We start from the raw sequence: 25000 nt of genomic DNA, 5'->3' as shown, positions 1-25000 counted from the left end.
CACACACACACACACACACACACACACACACACACACACACACACACTAGCCGTGTGACCTTGGGCAAGTCACTTAGCCCCAATTGCCCTCCAAAAATTTTTTTAATTTAAAAAAGTCTATGTGGCTCCCTGTTTAATTTCTGTTTAAGGATTCATTTCCTCTCAGTTCATTTTAAGATAGCTTTGCCACAGAAATTCCACAGAACTGTAGAGATCTGACTCTTTACTATATTTTAGGGGACTGACTCAATATATTTTTCAGCGATCATGCAGATAAATCTAAACAAGTACAGGGGGCAATTGTCTATGTGGTACCTAGCCATATATATATATGTGTATGTGTGTGTGTGTGTGTGTCTGTGTCTGTGTCTGTGTGTCTGTGTGACGTGTGTATATATACATATAAAAACATTTAACTACACAGTGTAGGTCTAAACATGTGTGTAGAATATAGATTTGTGTGTGTGTATATATATAGAGAGAGATCTAGATATAGATATTTCTGTAGATAGACAGATATAAATTAGAAAATTTGTTTCAAGCTTTGAGTCCACTCACTATATGTCCAGGTCTTATCTCAACAATTAAAAGTCAAGCTCTTTGTGGACAAGTGTCCCTGACTAGATTGTGGAGAGGCTACCATGGAGTACGTTGGGTCACAGGTATAAGGCAATCTGCAACTGAAAAGGAGCTGCAGAGAAAGAACAAAATGGAGGCCCTACCATATAGAATCGACTGCAATTGGTTTGGTCCTTTTCAACCTTTTCACCTTTCAAAGACATTAATTTTTTTAAGTTTTGGAAGCTTCTTCTGTCGTGGTACAATAGAAAGATTTTGGAATTAAAGTCTAAAGAACCCAAATTCAAATTTTGGTTCTACCACTTTTTACCTGGGTAAAAAAGGTCAGTCATATAACTTCTCTGGGTCTCAATTTCTTTATTTGTAAATGCAATGAATGACTGTGTTTCCAAAGGACTGATGATAAAGAAGGCTACTCACCTCTTGAGTGAGAAGTGATGAACTAACTATGAAAAATGAGGCATGCATTTCTGGACATAGCCACTATGGGAATTTGTTTTGCTTGATTGTGCATATTTGTCAAAAGGGTCTTGTTTTTCTTTTTCTTTTCCCCCAGAGAGAGATGAGAGGAAGAAATCAATACTTGTTCATTGAAAAAAATACAATTTATTTTCTTAAATAAGGGGGATGGCCCAAAAGACCTCCCAGATGCTTTATGCTCTAGATCTCTGATCTTATATAGCAGATAGTCTTTTCCAAGACTCTCTTCCATCTTGGGAGGAATCTTTTTATAATAATAATGCCTTATATTTGTTTAAACCATTTAGCTTCTCAAAATGTTTTTATATCTCTGATCTCGTATACACTGACCTACCACATATGGCAACCACCCTCCCTAATCATTACGTATTTCTTGACAAGAGAATTATATTACATGTACAAGAGAAATATTGCATGATTCTTCACCTCACCAGTTAATCAGTCAATAAGCATTTATTAAATGTATACATGTACCAGGCTCTGTGCTAAGCCAAGGGTACAAAGAAAAGGCACCCTCAGTCACTCTGGTTCACATGCTGCTGACCGCTGAGCACTTGGAAATAAAGAAGTCTTTAAATTCCGCCCCCCCCCCCCCAGGCAAAAAATGGCTAGCAGGGCAGGAAAGGAGACACCATAGCTCCCTGAGCAAAAAAACTTCAGGCTCTGATGCTGTAGATCCCACCCTTTTGTCAAGGAAATTCCTCTACAAATTTCCCCTGTACAGAGAGAAGGAAACATCAGCCCCTTCAAGGACCACTTCTCCTCTAGGTGCTGCCAGTCAGTCATCTTCGAAGTGATCCCTGCTCATTGCAATAATAGGTGAATGATAAAAATGGGTCTTTCTCAGAAGAGTAGCCAGGCTCCATTAAAGCACACTAAAAGGATTAAGCTTAATAAAATGTTTCCCCTAATCTCCTCTTCCCACCCAGGTTCAGAGGCAATGAATCAACTAGTGCACATTTGGGGGGTGGGGATTCAGCCTTCATTCTGACTTGGTATTTTCAGTCCAATACAATAGACATTTCTTAAGCAGCCACTGTGGAGAGGTACAAAAGGGGGGTGAAAGGGAGGAAGTGGGCCCTTTTTGATTATTCCTAATATCTGAAAGATACCAATGGAACATGTAAACTGAAATGAAGAAAAATACAAAATGGACCTCAGTCCTGTACTGACTGGCCTCTTCCATTTGGATAGTGGAGGTTGGTGGCAGAGGGTGCTAGAAATCCCAGTTTTTAAATAATCTATAAACATTAGCTTAGGGATTGGTTCCCAAAATGCAAGACCCTTGGCCAATTCTCACAGAGTAGATTTGCTGCTTGAAGAACTGAATCCCATCAATCTTGACATAAATTGAAATCGGAAAACAAAAAGTAATTTGCAGCTAAATGGAAGGACAGCTCACAGGTTCTCCTTGGAGATGGATTTTTTTCCATGTATCCAAAGACAATAAGGAGCATAATTAAATTGGGATAATAATATTTGTACTGCCTTTCTCATAAGAGGCAACATGTTGTTGTCAGTTGGTTGTTTCACTCATGTCTGACTCTTCATGACCCCATTGGCGTTTTCTTGGTAAAGACACTGGAGTACTTTGCCATTTCCTTCTCCATTTCATTTTACAGATGAGGAAACTGAAATAAACAGGATAAAGTGACTTGCCCAGGGTCACACAGCCAGTAAATATCTGGAGCCAGATTTGAACTCAGAAAGATGAGTCTTTCTGACTCCACTGAGCCACCTAGCTGCCCGAGAAGTGACATGGCAGAATGGATGTGATGGGGTGCTTGGGATCTATATTTGTAATATCAGTTTGTAACATCAATTTGTAATACCACTTTGTAACATCAGTCTATAAAACCAATTTGTAAAATCAAACCCCTCCCCCAGCTTCAGAGCATTAATTCTGCCCAGCAACAACTCATGAATTGTTTATTTCAGCTTGGAACAATAACAAGCTATTCCTATGAATCCTTCACAAAAGTATCTATAAACATTCCAGCTTAGGCAACTATTATCTCCCCCTTGTATAGTGTCCCGCTGCCCCCATGAATCCTTCAGGACCCTGTCTCTAGGTTAACTCCTTAGCTTTGGGTTCCCAGACATCAATCTTGTCAAACATGACACTGATGGGTGGCAGACTGGGCACTTCTCCATCAGCCCTTGACCACTAGCCAACTTAGTGACGTTTCAAGCCTAAAACCACACCTCCAGGTAGCCCCCCCTTGGGCCTTTTCCCAGTGAATCATGGGCAATACACCTGTGCAGTTATATTAAAAATGCATGTTCCTTTAAACACTGGCCCCACCTTAACTCCTCCCTAATCCCACCCTTAATCACCTAGTTAGTATAATTGGCATGGGTTCTACTATGGATTCTCCTATAAAAACCTTAATTCTACCCCTTTGAGGTTGCAGGTCCTCTAAAGGACTTTCGCCCACTGTACGGGCCTAAGGACCCTTGCCTGTTGTAAAGTATACAATGAACTTTTACAACTCTGACTCCAAGTTAGCCTGGGCCTACTGAATTGTTTCAAGACTGAATTGCAGGTTTTCTGGTCTAAAGATAAAGATCAGAGTTCCTGCTGAACCTATTGGGAGCCATCCCTCATCAGATGGAGGTTTGGCCGTGAATCAGGAAGACCTAGGTCCATGTGTTGCTTCTAACACACATACTAACTACATGACCAGGGTCAAGTTAGTTGACTTCTCAGTGCCCTAGGTAACTCTCCAGGATTCTAAGTCACAGACAAGCTAGCCATTTGCATTAGTAGAAGAACTTTCCATACAGGGAATATCCTCTACACAAGTAAAACCATGGGCCTGGACAGAAACAAAACAAAAACACCCTTATCTTACAGGGTTGCATTATAAGCAGTCACATACATATCATTTATTATTCTTATCACTTAGGTGGCCCTCACTTCTTTTCTAAGCCACTCTCTTCTTTAGAATTCCTCCTGTATTAGTCCTGGCTTCTTTCTTCTCCAGAGGAGAGCAGTTCATTCATGGCTGCCTTAGGGAAGTCCTGAATAGTACAGCATCAAAGTCTAGATTCTGCTCCTTATCTGAAAATCAGAGTGCTTCAGTCTCCATCTATAGGACAAATATTGCTCTGGGCTTCTTATTTCTGATGGCCGCCTTATCACCCAGATAAGATATCAATCTATAACAATGTTTTCCTAAGAAGTCATCTAGGGGTGGCCAGGTAGCATAGTGAGTAAGAGTACTGGCTCCAGTGTCGGGATGACCTGGGGATCGAATCTGGGCTCAGACACTTAGCACCCACCCAGAAACACCTGGCCGTGTAACCTTGAGCAAGTTACCCGATTGCTTTAAAAAAAAAAGTCATCTAGAAGCATTGCATAAATGATGGGACATGGCCTTGCTGACATGGTCAGGCCTCTCAGCACTGCTTCACTTGGATGGATGGGGAGGGAGCCATGAAGATGGGACAATTTCTAATCATAAGGAAGGGGCAAGTTTCTCCTGAGCCCAGGTAGAGAACCCAGCAAATGCTGCTCCTCCTTCCCACCCAAAAAAGTAAAAAGTGACCCACACACCACTAGGCAAATGCCTAAATGTCCAGTAAAGTGGAATGACATGGGGAATTCGAGATTAATTTTTTTTTAAACATTCTGATAGAGTTTAGTCAGAGTTCAGATTTGGAGAAGAAAAGCAGAAGTAGGGGTTCAAGGGCATTTAGGGGGAGAGACGGAGACAGACTGACAGAAACTCAAAAATATAGACAGAAAGATAGAAGGAAAGGGGAGAGGGAGGAGAGGGAGATATGGAGAGAGAGAAAGAAAGAAAAGAAACAGGGGAAGGTAGAGGGAAATAACCAGATGGGGAGAGGAAGAGTTAGAGATGGGGGAGAGAGAGAGTGTGTGTATGTAGGGGGGGGGGGGGGGGGGGGGGGGGAGGTGGAAGAGAGAGAGAGAGAGAGAAAAGCCATCTCCTGTAAGTGTTTTGTGATTTGAATTCAGAGATTAAAGTCTAGGTGTTGCAAATTTGGCTCCAGTGTCCCTGGCTTCCACTCACTCATTAAAAAAAAAAAATAAGGTGGGGAAACCTCTGATGAATGTAGCTAGAAAAGACTGAATCTTCTCCATTGTTGTTACTACTTTGAGAACAATGAAAGGACAGTTAAGGTTTAACTCCCTTCCTTGCCTTTCTCAGTGCCTTGAACTGGCAGGCATTTCTTTTTTTTTTATTTTAATTTTTATTTTTTTGCCTTTTGTAGGAAAATTGGGGCCAAGTAACTTGCCCAAGGTTACACAGCTAGTTTTGTGTGTGTGTGTGTGTGTGTGTGTGTGTGTGTGTGTGTGAAGTGTCTGAGGCCGGATCTGAACCCAGGTCCTCCTGACTCTGGGGCCGGTGCTTTACTCACTGTGCTACCTAGCCGCCCCTGGCAGGCTTTTCTACACAATTATTCTATTACTTTGAACTACCTCTGATTTCTAACTTGTTTCATATAAAACTATGACTGAATACAATTTATTTGTTATTTATGTATGTATGGTATTTGTATACAATGGCCTTGAAATGGTAGAGGAAGCCAGTTAATAGCTTGGAATACATAAATATGACAGAGGTTTGTATCTCAGTCCAAAACAGTGTTGTTTTGTTTTGTTTTATTCCCAAGAGAGGTTGAGCTGAATAAGAGAAAATCTTATGGTTTTGATTTTATTAAACTCTTATAAGCTTCTAAATAGCAAAGATAGATGAACCGTGTAACTCAAGACGATTTATCCCTAGGCTATGGAGAAATGAGTAAGCAAGGTTCAGGTGGCTAAGAGTGGCAGGTGTTTTATTGAACCTTTTGGTCTCCAGGACTAGGATCAGAACAGAGGCATGAACCAAGCACCCTCTGAGATACCCAGGGGGAACAGAAAGGTATTGCCTGAAAAGAGCAGCGTTTTCCTACTGTAACACTCCCTACTCCATTCAAAAGGTGGGGGCTAATTCCTCATCTATACAACCAACCTTACCAGACACTGCCACCTGGTGGTTACATAGACATTGTGGGGTAAAGGGTGGAAGGAGAGAAATCTCAGAAGCAGCATAATGCAGTGAAGCAGTGGTGTTAAACTCAGAAAGAGGGGTCACTAAACCATACATAAGTAACTCTGCAGGCCACATATCGACTTAGAAAAACACTTGTTAATATAATCTATGTCTTATTGTATTTTAACTTATTTTGTTAAATATTTCCTAATTACATTTTTACCTGGTTCCTACTATACTTGGAAGTGTTGCAGAGCACATGGGCCACATGCTTGACACATCTGGTGTATAGAGTGATGGACTTGGAGCTAGTAAGGCACGGATTTAAAACTTGCCTTAGACCAAAAGCATAACCCTAGACAAGTCCCTGGACCTCAGTTTCCTATATAAAAAGTGAGCATAATAACACCTATTTCATAGGGTCATGAGGTCATGAGAGAATGTAAATAAAGTTTTTTGCAAATCTAAAAACTTTAAGACACTGTAGTGCTTTCCCATTGAAAATAATTACCAAGGTCTAGAAAAAACAGTGTATTGGGATCTCCATCCCAAGGTAGAATTTCTAGTCTGTTTTAAGAAGTACTGTCATTTCATACTATTGTGCTATAAGAAATGATGAGCAGACAGATTTCAGAAAAACCTGGAAAGACTTCTATGAACTGATGCTGAGTGAAGGGAGCAGAACCAGGAGAATATTATTGTACACAGTTACAGCCACACTGTGTGATGACTAACTTTGATGGACTTGGCTCTTCTCAGCAATGCAAGGATCTAAGACAACTCCAAAATGCTCATGATGGGAAATGCTCTCCACATCCAGAGAAAGAATTATGGGGTCTGAATGCAGATTGCAGCATACTATTTTCTCTCTTTCTCTTTTGTTTTGTTTCTTCTTTCTCTTAGTTTATTCTATTGGTTATAATTCTTCTTTATAACATGATTTGTGGGAAAATATGTTTATATGAATGTATATATAGAACCTATATAAGATTGCACACTTGAGGAGGAGGGAGGGAAGCAAAGGGGAGAAAATTTAAAATTCAAAAACTTGTGGAACTGAATGCTGTAAAGTAAAAATAATTAATTTTTTTTAAAAAGTCCTGCCCTTCCAAACTCTTCTCTTCTCTGTCCTGTATACAGACACTACATCCTCCTTCTCTGACTCTCCTAATACCATAAAAGGTTTCTCTATGTGGTTCTGAGCCTAAAGCTTTGTGCTCTACCTAGGTGAGAGAGTAAGACCAAGTGTCACTTCCTGTCAGTATCTCAATTCTAAGTTGGTAAGAAAAAGGTAGCACAGCCCCTGTGATTTCTTTCTCTGGCACCCTGGCTTCTTTCTTGTTTTCTTATTTGTGCCTTTCTCCCAGGCCCTGTTTTAATATGATGTATTCCCTGATAGTGACAGACTATAGCTCTGAGGTGAACACAGTGACTCACAAAGAACAGGAAATTGGATTCAGGGTCATGTAGAGGGACCCAGGGGACTGGGGAGTGACCAGAAAGAGATGTTTTGTCAGGCAGTCATCCTCTTGGCAGCACAGATCTGAGCTCAATTTCCTGCTGTTTCTGTTCTCCTTTCTATGAGGACTGGGCAGGAATTTGAAATGGGCTGATCTAGAGATTTCTATGAAGCTCATATGTGTGAGGGAGAGGAGACCAGGGAGGAAGAGGCTGAGCCCAGAGCATACAATGAAGAAATCAAAAAGCTTGAATAATCCAAATGACTCAGATGACGGGGAAAAATATTAGCACAAACCAGTTCAAAATGGTTGAGAGACAATGAATACTGTTTGACTCTGGAACCATTTCCTCCTTAACAAGCTCCATCTCCTTTCAAACTAGTTTCCAGACACCCTGCCTCCCTACACATACCACCCAACCTTCAGTAAGAAACACAATGAAAACAAGCTTATTTTATCACAAATAGACCCTTTATCCCTTTCTGCCTTATTCTTGTTGCATTTGCCAAACTGCCTCCTAATGGTCTAAACCAGGTAAGGAAGGATAGATCCACAATTGCCCTCCAAACTCTCTAAAAACCTAGATGAGGCAGTTCAAGGAAGAAGGAGACTTTGGGGTACCCAAGGTCAGGATTATTTTCCACAGAACTCTTCTTAGACCTCTTAATTCAAAGGAATCCCTATAAGACAAGCCTTTGCTTCACTTTACCCTATCTCTCTCCCTTTTAGAGCCAGGCTAAATCATTGGTCCCAGAAGCTCAGAATGGACAGAGCCAATCCTCTGTTTAATTTCAAAGTAGATAAAGTTTGTTTTGTTTACCTATCAGAGTCCTAAGAAGGATCCCAAAAGGTTAAAGCTGGAAAGGACTTCAGAGATCATTGTTAAAGGAATGTAAATTTTTAAGATCTTCCCTGCCCCTAGGTTAAGTGCACCTGGAGCCTGTGATGGGAGGCTTGTTTTTCAGGAATGCCCATACCTTAGTGCTTTGTGATTGGGCAGTGGGTCAAGAGGGTTGTTACATTCTCTGACCCAGGAGAAGGCTATATAATCCCTGATGTGAGACTTTGTTTTGGGGTTCACTTTGAGAAGTGTTGTGTGATTTTGATGGGGTGCTTGGGATCTATGTTTGTAACATCAGTTCGTAAAATCAATTTGTAAAACCAGTCTATAAAATCACATTTCCTTCCCCGCCCCAGTCTCAGAGCATTAACTCTGCCCCTTCTCCCTGCCAGCACTCTGCCCAGCAACAACTCATGAATTGTTTTTCTCTGCTTAGAACAATAACAAGCTACACCTATGAATCCTTCACTAAACCATCTATAAACATTTTAGTTAGGCAAATGTTATCTCCCCTTAGTATAATGGCCAGCTGCATCTATGGATCCTTCAGTGCACTATCTATAGGTCCTTATACACGTACTGAGTCTCCTTTAGCCTTGGTTCCCAACAACCATCTTGTCAAACATAACACTGATAGGTGGCAGACTAGGCACTTCTCAGTCAGTCTTGACCATTAACTGACTTAGTGACATTTCAGACCTAAAAGCATACCTTCAGGTAGCCCCCTCTTGGGCTATTTCCCAGCGAATTATGGGCAATATGCCTGCTCAGTTGACATTAAAAGTGCACATTCCTTTAAGCACTGACCACTCCTTAACTCCTCCCTAACCTCACCCTTACTCACCTAGTTAGCATAATTGACATCTGATTTACTGTCTTGACTCCTTAAAACTATACCTGTGACTTCTTTAAGTTTGTAGGTTCCCTAAGAACCCTTGCCCAATGTATAGCATAACAATAAACTTGCAGGTTCCCTAAGACCCCCTGCCTGCTGTAAAGTGTAACAATAAACTTTTACAATCTTGACTCCAAGTTTGCTTGGGCCTGGTGAATTCCTTCCAGACTCAGGGACTCTGGTCCTCAGTGCCCCTGTATAACCTATTGCCATCCCCCCCATCAATTTGACCAGATGAAACTCTGGGCAGCCGTTGAGAGCCCCCCGGCTTTGAAAAACCCAGATGTTGATGCTTCCCTCTCTGGTAACTGTGATTTGGTATGGATGTAATGGTTGGACATTTGGAGGCCTTTCTGCTTGAAATGTTTCTGTCTGTATACTCTGAAGTTCAGGGTGCTGACCTTTTTCTCCTGAACTAGGTAAATGATATGTTTGATTGATTAAAGCAAGATTGTTAACCCATTTTGAGTTGCTTTCCTTTAGAAAAGCAGATCTAAGAACCTGTGTTGGCAGTCACCCTGGGGATGCTGGGGTGCTTGCTGCTACAGTCATCCAAGCCAGTTCTGTCAAACTCAAGTAAAAATGATTAAGATCCCTGCAGGTGCATATTGACTTTAAAAAACACGTTAAGATTATCTGTTTTATTGTATTCCTATTTAATTTCTTAAATATTTCCCAATTATATTTTAAACTTCTGGGTTAAACTGTTCCTTCATCTTATACATAAGGAAACTCAGGCATAGAGACAAGTGACTAACATGAGGTCATATAGCTAATTAGGGGTAAAGCCTAGATTAGAACCATAAATTTACCACAGATGCTACTATTTTAACCTTTATTCAGTATTCTAACCTTGGATCAAAGCAATTGGGAGGGAAGAAAGAATGAAAGGTTTGGGACGGATTGGAGTGGTGATGCAGAGGACATTCCAACTGTGGATATAAGCACACCAGGAGAAGGGACGGTCTAACAATGGCCCTCAGTGGGCTGGGAAGGAAAGTGGACTTCATTCTAGGATGCTGATTTTGGGTGTGACAGTAGAGAAGGGAGGGTGACCTGGGAGCTGTGCTACGCAACAGTACAAAATGATAGAAAACTAATGGAAAGTGAAAAGTGGGGATGACAGTCATTCCATTTTTCTTCTCTGAGATGTTCATGTGCTATTTCAAAGTCGCTCTCACCCCATGTTAATTGTTCTGACGCCACAGTCTAGTGGGGTTAGAATGCCTAAATTCATGATCTCTAAGGTAACTTCCAATGAAGTAACTAAATCTCGATTCTAAGGTCACAACTCAATGGCGCTTTATTTCAGCTACCTATTGTGTACAAAGCTGGACTAGATAGAAAGACACTAAGGGAGATGCTAAGAGCTGGGAGAGAGAGTTTAGATAAGACACATGCTCTGTCCTAAGGAAGTTATTATATAATTATTTAATTATAACATCTTATTAATATTATTACACATTATTGTCATGTAATGATTGTATACTATAATTCAAATTAATGTGACATTACTTATATAATCATTAGCATTATATTAATTATATTGGTATAGTATAATAAGTATAATATAATATAGTTACCATTACTATAACATTCCATTCACCTAACCAAGATTTCACAAACCCTTCATGCCATAGGAGGAGCCACTTCTCTCCCTCCCATATTTTCAGTGGAGTCTCTTGAAATTTCTAATTTAGTGTGGACACAAAACAAGTGAATGGATCACAAAGCAGCCATGCAAACACTGAGAAGCCTGAAGAGGAATGGACCACTTAGGAATTTTCACATCTCTGCTTTAGCCAAACCTACACAGAGAACAGCCCCGAAGAGCAGATCAAATTAAATTAATTGGCAAGTGTGAAATGCCTTTAGATCCACCAGGGATGGCTTCTGGACCTCCCTGTAATTAACAATGTGCCATACCTACAGAGGACACAAAGAAGTAATTTTACATTTGCTCACAGCAGGAAGATGTTATGTTCCTCTCAAAAGAAGAAGGAAGATTCTCTGACATTTGCCACTTGACAGTCCCAGATGTGGAATTCCCTGGGAAGGGAAAAAGCTTGTAAGGAGAAGAAAATCTTTTTTTAAATTTATTTAAAGATGGACCATTGTTCTTTCCCAAAGTCACCAGGTGAACATGCCTGTCCATTTCTATCCCCACAGTAACCATCCTAGTTTAAGCCCTTATTACCTCATTCATGGATGGCTGGAGTAACCTCCAAACTGGGTCCCTACCTCCAGGTTCTGCTTAGAGTAACATTTCCCAAAACTGCTTTTATCATGTCCATCTGTTCTGAGACAAGCCTCCTGAAGCCAGGCTGCTGATTCAATAGCCAGCATTTGGCATTAATATAAATGTTATCTCATTTGATCCCTACAACCACCCTATGAGGTAGGTGTTATTATTCTCATCATTTTACAGATAAGGCAACTGGGGCTGGAAGAAGTTAAGAGACTTTCCTTGGATCACACAGCTAGTGAATTCAATCATTTAGGTAAAAACTAACCTAAATGGCAGAGACCTTCTAGTCTTATTACCATGGGCCCCAACCACATGCTACCACATACTAACCCTTGGTGGCAAGTTCCTAAAGGTTTTCTAAGGGACCTTTTACCACTCCATTCTTTTTTTTTTCAAATGCTTTATTAACTTCTGGTTTACTTCATTTCATTTCCGCCAGATTTTGTGTTACAAATTTTCTCCCCATTTTCCCCCTACCCACCACCCCAAAATAGCAGTTCCCCAGGATATCCCCGCTTCTTATTTCCCAATTATATGTAAAATAGTATTAATAATAGTATATATACATATATATCTTAAACATTCAGTTTTAAAACTTTGAATTCCACATTCATTCCCTTCCTCCCTTGTCACCCACCCTTACTAGGAAGATAAACAATTCAATATAGGTTGTACATGTATAGATAATGCAAAACATTACCAGAGTAGATATATTATAGAAAACTGATTATTTTTCCCTCCCTACTATCCCGCCTCCCACTTGTTCTATTCTATGTTCTGTTTCTGTCCCTTTCCAAAAGTGTGTGCTTCCAACTTCCCTCCCCCCCAGTCTACCCTCCCTTCCATTATCTCCCCTCTCATCCCCTTCCCCCTACTTTCCTGTAGGGTGAGATACCTTATTTCGTGTGTATGTCATTCCCTCCATGAGCCAAATTCAATGATTATAAGGTTGACCCATTCCCTTATACCTTCCTAGTCTTTCCCTCCATTGTAGCCATTTTCCCTTGCCTCTTCTATATGAGATAGTTTGCCCCATTCTGTCTCTCCACATCTCCTCTCATTATATTCCTCTCACACCTCTTAATTTCACCTTTTAAGTATCATCCCTTCCTATTAAATTAGTCCTGTGCCCTCTATCTATGTATACATGTTAACATGTATATATACACATTGACATATGTATTTATAAGCCTATATACTATAGACTATATTTATATTTCCTTCAACTTTTCATACTGAGAAAAGTTTTATCAGTTACAATTATTGTTTTTCCATGTAGAAATGTAAATAGTTCAACTTTGATAAGTTCCTTATGATTCCTTTTCCCTGTTTACCTTCTCATGCTTCTCTTGCTTCTTGTATCTGAATGTCAAATTTTCTATTCAACTCTGGTTTTTTTTTTTCAGCAAAAATGCCTGAAAGTCCTCTATTCCACTGAATGACCATATTTTCCTCTGAAACATGATACTCAGTTTTGCTGGGTAGGTGATTCTTGGTTTCCTTTGACCTCTGGAATATCATATTCCAAGCCCTTCAATCCCTCAGTGTAGAAGCTGCCAGATCCTGTGTTATCCTGATTGTGTTTCCACAATATTCAAATTGTTTCTTCCTGGCTGCTGGTAATATTCTCTCCTTGATCTGGGGACTCCAGAACCTGGCTATAATATTCCTAGGAGTTTTCTTTTAGGGATCTTTTTCAGGAGGTGATCCATGGATTCTTTCAACCTCTATTTTGCCCTCTGGTTTGAAAACATCAGGGCAGTTTTCCTTGAGAATTTCTTGGAGGATTTTTTCTAGGTTCTTTCTTTGATCATAGCTTTCAGGTAGTCCAATAATTTTTAAATGATCTCTCCTGGATCTATTTTCCAGGTCAGTGGTTTTTCCCATGAGATATTTCACATTGCCTTCTATTCTTTCATTTGTTTGGATCTGTTTAACAGCATCTTGATTTCTTCTCAAGTCACTAGTTTCCCTTTGCTCCAATCTAAATCTGAAGGAATGATTCTTCTCAGTGAGCTTTTGAGATTCTTTTTCCATCTGGCAAATTCAGCTTTTTAAGGCATTCCTCTCCTCATTGCCTTTTTTGAGCCTCTTTTGCCATTTGAGTCAGTCTATTTTTTAAGGTGTTATTTTCCTCAATCAGGCTGTTGACTCTCAATTCATAATTTTCTTGCATTCTTCTCATTTCTCTTCCCAATTTTTCCTCCACTTCTCTTATCTGCATCTTAAGGTCCTCTATGGCCTGTAACCAGCTTGTATTTTCCTTTGAAGCTTTTGGTACAGGAGTTCTGACTTCACTGTCTTCCTCCTGTTCCATACTTTGCCCCTTTTTGTCCCCAAAATAGGAGTCTAGTGTTGGATTCTTCTGTTTGTTTTGCTTCCTTTGCCTGGTCATACTGCCACTCAATTACTTGACTGTTGGGCTTTTTGCCACAGTAGGACTCTGCCACCAGACAGGAGAACTTCTGTCCCAAACACTGGGGTTTTCTCAGCTGCCAGAGGTATTAGTTGGGTGCTCTCTCTGAAGCCTCCACACACTCTGGCAAGTTGGTCATGTACCCCAGGACCTCCACCCTAGACCGCAATTCAGATCCAAGCAGGTTAAAGCAAGAGCGATTACCCCTCAGACTGGTCACTTAGTCCCCCTACAGTCTGCAGGCCAGGAGCTGAAGCTGCAATGTGGCGCCGGCTGTGCTGAGGTTTCTCAGTGGCTTCTTGCCCTGGGTGCAAAAGGCAATGCTCTCCCAACTACTGGTCCCAAAATCCACAGTGCACTGACCTCTCACTTTGTCCTTAGCATCTATGTGTTGATAATTCTGGGAACAGCCACATCTGCTGGTGTTCTGGAGTCCCTCTAGCCAGGGGCTGGTCAGGCCTGCCCTGGGGCTAAAACCTCTGGCTCACTCGGGCCTTGGCTTGGCTTCCAGAGTGCTGTGCTGGCCAATTCCTGCCAGCCTGCTGGGCTGTCCTCAGTGGGAGGTTAGCTTCTCTGTGTCATTTTGCGGGTTCTGTAGCTTGAAAGTTTGTTCAGAGTCCCCTTTTACATGAATTAGGGAAGGTGGAAGCTGGAGCCATGCAGAGGACATACTTCTACTCCGCCATTTTGACTCCCAGTACTGGACATTCTTGACCTCAGGATGTTAGGAAGAGGCACATGACTAAGGTCACTCATATGGGACTCCACCAGGAAGTCAGAATGTAATCAATCAATAAACATTTATTAATTTAAGTTCCAACAGTTCCCTATTGTCTCTAGGATCAAATTTAAATCTCTCTGGTCTACATTTAAAGCTCTTCCCAACCAAGTCTCTTCCTGCTCTTTACTCTCCTCCATGAATTCTGCCTTCTAGCCATACTTGTCTATTTGACATTACACATGTATTACCACCATTTCTCATCTCTGTGCCTTTAAAGGCTGTCCCCGCCTACTTGGATTGTACCCCTCCTGACCTCCATTTTTCAGAATACTGGCTTTCCTTCATAGTTCAACTCAAACAAGGGCTGCCTTCCTCATGAATTCTTTCCTCATTTCCCCCAGCTGCCAGAACACTCCATTTCAAAACTACCTTGTATTCACCTTGTTTATATTTTTATATGTTCTCTATATATTGTTTCTCACTTTAAAATCTTAGCCTCTAGAGGTAAGGACTACTTAGCATAGTGCCTGAAAAATGGCAAGTACTTAATAAATGCTTCATTGTTAACTTGTTGACTTTTTGGTCAAGTCCCCATTTTTATTCTCACAGCTTTAGCACAACACCTGGCCCATAACAGATGCTAAAAGTGGCCACTTGCTGATTAACTGACTTTGGACATAAAACAGTCATACTTTGCATATTTTTGTTTTTCTTCTGGACATTCTACTAAAATCTTTTGGTGGGAAAAAAATCATCAGATTACCATTTAGACCTATCAGGGATTGAGAAGTGATCTGGTCCAATCCCCTAATTTTACAAGAGAGGAAATTGAAGCGTGAAGTGGAGTAGCTAGACGTCACAGTGATGTAGTGCTGTGCATGGAGTCGAGAAGGCCTGAGTTCAAATTTGGCCTTAGACCCTGGGCAAATCACTTAACTTCTACTTGCCTTAATTTCCTCAACTATACAATGGGCATAATAATAGCCCTTACCTTCTTGGTTGTTGTAAGAATCAAATGATATAATAATTGTAAAGTGCTTTGCCAGTGCCCAGCACATAGTAAGTGGTATATAAGTGTTAGCTGCTATTATTATTATTATTATTATTTAGTTTCAGGCACTTCCTAGATATGTAATCTTGGACAATTCACTTAAGCTTTCTCTGCCTAAGTTTCCTCATCATGATAATCATGGTGATAATCATGATCATGATGTGACTTATCTGTGGTCACATGATTGGTAAGTGACAGCAGATTTGAATTCAGGTCTTTCAATGCCAAGTCAAGCACTCATTCCAATGCACTACAGTGCCTTCCATAAAAGGAATAAATGAAGGTTTCGGTGGGTATGTGGAAAACATCGGATCATATGATTTCTTCTTCTTAAGCCCTGAGTTAGTTCCAAAGCCAGGAGTAGTAGGCCTGTATTTAGAGAACCATCAGTTTTCTTTAAAAGCAGTTTGGGGGTAGGAGTAATGACTGGGCCTGTGTATTGGGCCACATCTGTCATTAAATTTCTTCAGGATCATTAAATCATGTATTTAAATTTTGAAGGGACTTCAGAGACTATCTAATCCAACTCTCTCATGTTGCAGAAGAGGAAACTGAGACCCAGGAAAAGGGAAGTAACTGGCTCAAGGCCAACATGCAGGCAATAGGTGGAATTTGCACCCAGGTTGTCTAACTCTAAATGTAATGATCTCTTTCCATAATACCTTGCTGTTATAAGTTTGCAAGTATAAAAGTCTGGGGGATTGGGGAAAGATCAGAAAAATGTGCCTGAGTAGGACTGCATCTTTTTTAAAAATGAAAATATGTCAGGCATCTGAACCATGAATTCACCAACTAGTATCTATTGTCTTTTGGAAACATTTTGTACATATATATATATATATAAATATGTAACAATATCTGCATACATATCCCACATCTTTTGCTCTTTAGAATTTGAATTTATTAATTTAGGGAACATGTGGCCAAAACCAAAGCTGTGACAGTGGTAAAGAAACAGAGGCCTATTTGAAAGTTACTAAATGTTTAAATAATCAGTGTGCTTCTCCCATGTTAAGGTTTTTACCCTTATTCTTCCAAATTAGAATTCCAAATAATTTTGAACCTTCATTTCCACAAAAATGCATAACTGGGGGGGGGTGTATGTCGTGAGATTTTCACATGTGGCACAAAAAGAGAATTGAATTTTTTTCTCCTAATTTTTCTACTTTTTCTGCTGAAGGCAATTGTTGCACTTCTACCATATGGTTAGAGAAAAACAACTTAATTGAATTCCCTAAGTGTGTAAGCACCTCTTCTTGCCTACCGTAGCACTTTGTTGGAGGAAGGGGAAACAAAAGAGACTCAAAAGCGATTTGTTACCAATCAAAGTAAAAGACATAGAGAGCCGTGCAAGGCAGATGACCTATTATATAGGATGTTACAAAGAGGGAGGAGACAAATCAGTGTAGTCTGGATTGCCTAGAAAAAAAAAAACCTTCAAAAGAAGCTGAGGCCTTGAACCCTAGTAAGTGGAGGGGTTTTGGATAACAGGGAAAGAAATGGATTCTTTTGGTATTGGAGCAGAGACCTTAGAGAATCTCTTTTATTCAAGGAGCAGTGAGAACCCAAGTCTGCATAGAAAGGTTTTTAAAGCATCTGAAATTTGCAGACCCCTTACTTATGCATATTATCACATCTCAACCTCACCACAAGGATTAACAATATCCATTTTCACATTTTGACAGATAAGGAAGCTAAGGCCAAGAGTGGTTAAAATGACTGCCCATGGTCATAGAGGTAATAAATATTAGAGACAGGGCTTTGAACTCACATCTTCCTAGCTCCTTATCCAGTATGCTGTCCATGAGGCTATGCTGCCCATATTGGGGCCTATAGGCAGAAAATGTAGGGTAGACCTTGGGTCCTAGGGTAAGAATCTTGAACTTTCTTTTGTGTGTCATAAGGAATATAGTAAATGCTTTTTAAAAATGTATTCATTTGGGGTGGCTAGGAGGCGCAGTGAATAGAGCACCAGCCTTGGACATGAGTTCAAATCTAGACTCAGTCACTTAACGCTTAAGTTGCCATGTGACCTTGAACAAGTCACTTAACCCCAATTGCCCTGCCCTCCTCTAAAAAGCAAAATATATATATTCATTAGAGATGTTTTGAACATGGAAGTAACAATGAATTACTGTGTGGTTCCAAGAAGTTATAGCATGCTCAGCAGCCACACCCCAGTAAAACCTTCTACACAGATTTACTAAATCAGATTGAGAGTAGCCAACAGCCCTCAGACCCACCTGTGAGTTAGGGGGATCTCCATCCTAAGCACATGACTTTTGTTTGTTATTCATTTGCAAAGAGGACCAATGATAATGGAAGAATGATGTCTTGACTTGCAAATTAATTGGATTTCAATCAGGCAGAGCTGTGCAAAGTCATCAGACTTGCTCTCTCTTCTAGAGTCTATCAGAGTCCAATGACAAGGCAGAGGTGGTCATTAATGCAGTGGGAGACTTTGACCTTTTAAGCTTAGGTCTTTCTCAGCTCTCAGTTTGTCTGAGGCAACAGTTTTAAGAACTGGGGCAAAAGATGGACTAGTTTGCCTTCACGAAAGAATCCACCAAGCACGTGAAAACTTCCCCTGGTGGAATGAGTGGATGAGAACAATTTATTCCAACAGCCATTAAAGCAGCTGAAGCAGGTGCTGTGTAGTGTTTAAAGCTTGGTCAGACGTGAAAGACTCATCCACTACATCCCAGGTCAATGCCTGTCATCTTGATTTTTGTCTTACCACTGGGCTTTAATGACTCTGGAAAAGAAGGACATCTAAAAGAAATTATAGATGAAGCAGGGCAGTAATGAAAGTTGCATACTGAATTTATTATGTGCTTTAAAGGAACAGTAATTTCTATATAATAGACACAATATTTCATGTACAATCTTCTGTTTCTCAATATGTATGCAAAAACTCATCTTATTTGGTGTTTGTTAGGTTCAGAATTTTTCAAAAGTTAAATGGTGAGGGAGGAAACAATTCTTCTTTGAGGACCTTAAACCATACCCTCATCAACCATTGTACGGCAGCAAGAATGCTTAAACTTTTCAGTAACCCTTTAGTGAAGCCTACAGATTCCTTCTCAGACTAATGTTTATAAATAATTGAAGGAAATGCTAAATTTCTGTTAAAGATTGTTAGAAATTAAAATGTGTTATTTTTTTTTCCTTATCTAAGTTCACAGACTCCCTACAGGGCCCCTGAGAATCTAAGGACCTGAAGGGTCTTATTTTAGGGATTTTTCAGGTTATCTTATAACCTCCCAAGTTCCTGATGGTGAAAGCTCTCTGACTACTCTCACTCCAGCTTGTGGCTCTCGTACTACCACGGTAGGCTCATAGTTCTCACCTTCATTCCTGCTTCTGTCCTCTTCTCTCATAGCCCAGATTTTTAAACAGGTTTCAACACATTTTTCTAATTCTATCAATTGATCTTTTCTAGGCCTTTTAGAAAGAACCAAGGAATACTGGCCCTAGCAAAATCTTTATTCTCCATGTCAATACCCTTAAATGCCCAAAGAATTAATTCTACCAGGTCAGTGGGGACCAATCCCTGATCTAGTGAAAGAATTCATCATATTTGTTCAGAAGTGGATCCAGTCACCCGGTCACCTGGAGTTCCTGTCTCTTTGCATCACCCTTCTCCCATTTCATCCTTGAGTTTATTCCAAACCAATTCTGTGGACTATGCCAACAGTTCTGTGCCAGACTTCGTTCAGTTGACTCTAGTCATTCAGCTTACGATTGAGATAAAATGAAATACTTGAAGAGCACATGACCTTTAACAAAAGGAAGGTTTTTTCAACCATAACATAGAAATAGTATTCTACAAAAGTACGGGTGCAGGTGGGTGCAGCTCCCCTCGGTTCCACATTCATTATAATGGAATGCATATTTAGGTGGGTGTCGATTTGGGTGGTAATGGAAAGTCCATCAAGTCTGAGGAATACCAACTCCTTATGTACTGAATATCAATCAGACATTTATGGCAATGGTTGGAATCTAAATCCCTGAACCAATTGACTCTTAACAATGATTTCATTTCCCTTTTAGGGAAAAGCTAGCTTATGTGGCCAAGACCTTCCAACATTACTGACATGAGTCCCTATAAGATACTGCTCTTACTATGTTAATTCCTTCCGGAAACCTTCAGTGGTTCCCCATTACCTTCAGGTTCCAAGGCCCTCCACCATCTGACTTCATACTATCTTTCCAGCCTTATCGTCTGCCCTATGAGAATAAAGTGAATTCACTCATATAGAGTAAATTAAGCAGAACCAGAATATTTCTAATAGAACAGTAGCAACATAGTAAAGGAACACAACTCTAAAAGACTTAACTCTGATCAATGCAATGACCAACCATGTCTCCAGAGATGACGGACACTAGGTGCAGAGACATATATATATTTTGCCTTTTGGAGGGCATTTGGGATTAACTGACTTGCCCTATGTCACATGGCTAGTTTTTTTGTTAAGTGTCTGAATCCGGATTTGAACTCAGGTCCTCCTGACTCGAGGGCCAGTGCTGTGCTCACTGTACCACCTAGCTGCCCCGAGACGGCTATGAGGCGATTTTTAATTGCTATGAGGATGGGTTTTACTTGATGACACCTATTTGTTAAAATTCACAATATCTGTTACAAGAACTTTTTCTCATTTAAAAAAAAATTAAAAAGATGTTTTTCACATGTAATTGAGGGAAAATCAAACTTAATTATTAAAATGTTAAAAATTTTAATTATTTAAATATTCAATTATTTGTATTATATTTTATTACTATAATACAAATATTGAATTGATTATTAATTAAAATTGTTAAACATTAAAATCTAAAAAATAAAAGTTTAAAAAAAAAACAAAAAAGAGCTTTTCCCTCCTCTTTCTATCAGGTTTTAATGGAGTAAGAATAATATATCAGAAAAAGGGTGTTAGCCGTAGTGATACAAAAAAAAATCACCATTGTAACAGGTTGGTTTTTTGTTTGGTTTGGTTTGGGGAGGTTTTTGGTACAGAAAAGAATAGAAGAAAATTCAGAAGGAAGCTCAGGTTAGCAGGGCAGTTTTGAAAGTAAAAGAATTCATTATGCTTTTTAAAAAGCAAGCAGTATAAAATGGAGATGCGTGGTTTCATAACACAAGAGACTCCAATTATGAATTGACAAAAGACTAAACAAGCAGTAGCAGTAGCCTTAGCATAACTAATGTCATATCCTTCTAGGTGGGGGAAGCTAAAGCTTCAGAAGATGAGCAGTTTGAGAGAATGCTGAATAGGCGTCGTTCTGCTCTGTCCAAACAGTTCCCTCCAGTTTCAAGTCTTTTGGCCAGAAGAAGTCTTGTACCATTGGGGGTCATCCTCTCCGATGCAGAAGCCTCCTTCTGGTGCCAGTCAGATCTGATTGAGAGATTCCAGATCTGTTGAACTCACAAGGTAGCCTCCAAGGATAGAAACATTCATCTTATGATTATTATTCAATTAACTATGCTCAGGGTAAAACTGCAAAAACAGAAGAGGTAGCTAGGAGCCCAAAGCCAGGGTTCAGACTCTCCTGAGGCTACATATATGCCTCAGCTGCCACGTGCTCTCAATTTCTTCTGGAATGGGGAAAATGTCGCACAGAGAGGTAGAGACAGAGAGAGAGCGTGGAGGTGCTCCCTTTTTAACATCGATGGAGTCGGTAGCACTGATTGCTCAGTGACCAGTAAGTGGGTTACATTACTTTATCCTCCCGAAATACAAATCCTTCAACAATGATCCACATCAAAATGTCACAAAATTATACACTTTGTATAATTATATACCAAGAATGTTATGCTAGTTCAGTAATAGAAAAACTATGCTGGGCCGTCTCCAGTTGCCCTGATTTATATCTGGCAGCTGGACCCAGACGGCTTTGGAGGAGAAAGTGAGGCTGGTGACTTTGCACAGCCCTCCCTCACTTAAATCCAATTCATTTGCTCTGATGTCATGGTCGTCTTTGAGAAGAAAGGACAAGCAAGAATGGCAACAGCAACAGCCCCACGTTTCCTTAGAAATTGCTGGAGGAACTTAACGATGCTTCCCCTTCAGGTCTATCCTCTTGCTACAGCAGTTTTCATGTTACAAAATCCATTCACAAAATGTATCTCCCTCAAAGACTAAAAGAAAGGTCCTGATCACAGCAGCTCTCTTTGTGGTAGAAAAAAAAATAGAAACAAAGTGGATGAATGTGTGTTGGGGAATTAAACAAATCACGGCATGTGGATACAATGAAATATCACTGTACTGTAAGAAATTATGAATATGAAGAATTCAGACAGAAAGGGAGTAATTCAGAGAAAGGGAGAAACATACAAACTGATCCAAAAGTGAAGTAGGCAGGACCACAAAGACAGCATCCTCAATAACTGCAACAGTGTAAATGGAAGGAGCAAAAACAAACATACAAACCCTGAAACTAAACAATGTGTAATTATAACAACCAAGCTCTTGAAGAGATGAGATGCAGAGATGCAGCTCCCTGCTTTTTCAGGGGTGGAAGACTATGCGGTGTAGATAAAATTAGTCTTGGCTCATGTCTGGGTTAGTTTTGCCAAACTGTTGGGGAATTTTCTTTCTTTCTTTTTTGTTCCTTGTCATGAGGGATATTTTGCTGGGAGGGATACATTCAATAAAAAAAATTTTTTTTAAGTACTCACATCTCATCTGATGCTTACCATAATGACAATAACTCCCCTAAAAGGTAGGCATTGTTATAAGTAATTTATAGACTCAGCTAAGTTACATGACTTGTCCAAAGACATACAATTGGTAAATAGCAGCACCAGAACATAATTAGTTGAGTACCCTTTCTGTCATTCTGCCTCTAATAAATAATGAAAAGACTTGCAGAATGTAGGGTACTACTGTGGAAGGCAGATAATTGTGACTAGGGGACCCACATACAGGAGGCTGAGGAGAAAAAAGACAGTAATGGAGGCAAGGAAGAGCAACAAAGGGGGAGCCAAAGACAAAGTCTCCCATTTTTCTTAGTAGGAGACAGTTCACAGAAGCTGTTCAGAAGGTGAGCAGCTGGGCATCCTCCAAACACCACCCTCCCATCGAAAAGGGAAAACCAAAATACCAAGCAACAGTGGTTGTAGCAGCCAACCACAGTATGAAAGAAAGAGCAGGACAGATGGATGCCTGCCCAGCCATGCCCTTCAGAGACCTTGCCAAGTATCTGATTCTTGGCTCTTACACAGCACTCACAACACAGCTCAGTTATTCTGGGATGAGTCTTTGGCTTTTTCTGGTGTCTCATGAAATCAGTAATGTGCTTCCCTATGGGTACATGTGCTGAATCTGTCTGTCTCTTACTTTCCTCACTGAAAGACCTCCACACTCAGATGAAATAAACTTGAGCTCTAGGCCCCCCACCCCAGTCTACCATGGGGTGACTTGGAATAAATCACTTAATCTCCCTAAGACTCAGCCTGCTTCACAGGGTGGTTGTGAAGATTAATGGAGAGAAGGGGGGAGGAAGGAGGAAACAAGTATTTATTAAGTGCCTACTGTGTGCCAGATGCTATACTAAGTATTTTACAAATATTAGCTCATTTGATAATCACAATAACCCTGGAAGGTAGGTGCTGTTATGATCCCAGTTTTTTTTTCAAATGCTTCTGATTTACATCATTCATTTCTGCCAGATGTTGAAGTTACAAATTTTCTCCCCATTTGTCCCCTACCCACCACCCCAAAATAGCAATCCCACAGGATATTCCCTCCTCCAATCTCCTCTCTCCGATATCTTCTCCCATAGCCCCTTTGACTTTTCCGGTAGGGCATGGTAGATCTCTATGCCCCAGTTCCTATATATCTTATTTCCCAATTACATGTAAAATAGTATTAAAAATAGTATAGATATATGTGTGTGTGTGTGTGTGTGTGTTTGATTTTAAAACTTTGAATTCCAGATTCATTCCCTTCCTCCCTTGTCAACCATGCTAACTGGGAAGATAAGCAGTTCAGTTTAGGTTGTACATGTGTAGCTAATGCAAAACATTAACATAGATGATATATTGTAAAAGAATGACTATATTTCCCTCCCTCCTATCCCACCTCCAACTTGTTCTATTCTCTACTTTGTTCCTGTCCCTTTTTAAAAGTGGGTGCTTCCAATGTCCCTCCACCCCAGCCTGCCCTCCCTTCCATCATCCCCCCTCTCATCCCCTTCCCCCCTACTCTCCTGGAGGGTGAGATACCCTTTTTAGTGTGTATGTCATTCCCTCCCCGAGCCAAATTCAATGAGAATAAGGTTGACCCATTCCCTTTTGCCTTCCTATTCTTCCCCTCCATTGTAACCATTTTCCCTTGCCTCTTCTATATGAGATAGTTTACCCCATTCTGTATCTCCCCATCTCCTCTCATTATATTCCTATCTCACCTCTTACTTTCACCTTTTAAGTATCATCCCTTCCTGTTAAATTGGTCCTGTGCCCTCTATCTATATGTAAACATATATACACACATTCACACATGTATTCATACACCCGTATAGCCTCCGATATAGACATATATATGTATATATATATATATATTCGTTTAAACTATTTTCATACTTGAGAAAAGTTTCATCAGTTACAATTATTGTTTTTCCATGTAGGAATGTTAATAGTTAAACTTTGATAAGTTCCTTATGATTTCTTTTCCCTGTTTACTTTCTCATGCTTCTCTTGCTTCATGTATCTGAATGTCAAATTTTCTATTCAACTCTTGTTTTTTCAGCAAGAATGTTTGAAAGTCCTCTATTCCACTAAATGACCATATTTTCCCTTGAAATATGATACTCAGTTTTGCTGGGTAGGTGACTCTTGGTTTTAATCCCAGCTCCTTTGACCTCCAGAATATCACATTCCAAGCCCTTCGATCCCTCAATGTAGAAGCTGCCAGATCCTGGGTTATCCTGATTGTGTTTCCACAATATTCAAATTGTTTCTTCCTGGCTGCTCGTAATATTCTCTCCTTGATCTGGGAATTCCTGAACCTGGCTATAATATTCCTAGGAGTTTTCTTTTGGGGATCTTTTTCAGGAGGTGATCAGTGGATTCTTTCAATCTCTATTTTGCCTTCTGGTTCTAAAACATCAGGCCAGTTTTCCTTGAGAATTTCTTGGAAGATGTTTTCTAGGTTCTTTCTTTGATCATGGCTTTCAGGTAGTCCAATAATTTTTAAATTATCTCTCCTGGATCTATTTTCCAGGTCAATGGTTTTTTCCATGAGGTGTTTCACATTGCCTTCTATTCCTTCATTTGTTTGGATCTGTTTAACAGCATCTTGATTTCTT

At 40.1% G+C, this 25000-nt stretch overlaps 1 long non-coding RNA gene across 1 annotated transcript in view; it reads left to right on the top strand.

The window, feature by feature from the left end:
• Positions 1 to 21817, top strand: part of LOC138164195 (uncharacterized) — a 48842-nt gene extending 27025 nt beyond the window's left edge. Inside the window, exon 4 of the long non-coding RNA XR_011169008.1 lies at positions 20914 to 21817. This is a non-coding gene — a long non-coding RNA (uncharacterized lncRNA). The remainder of the gene's footprint in view (positions 1 to 20913) is intronic.
• Positions 21818 to 25000: the final 3183 nt, after the last annotated feature.

This window comes from Petaurus breviceps, unplaced genomic scaffold, assembly GCF_028583685.1.
Source record: "Petaurus breviceps papuanus isolate PSGF00001 unplaced genomic scaffold, PetGlider_PUasm1.0 189, whole genome shotgun sequence".
NCBI lineage: Eukaryota > Metazoa > Chordata > Mammalia > Diprotodontia > Petauridae > Petaurus > Petaurus breviceps.
Note: the sequence above shows the minus strand (reverse complement) of the source record. Positions and strands in the feature narration are given on the sequence as shown.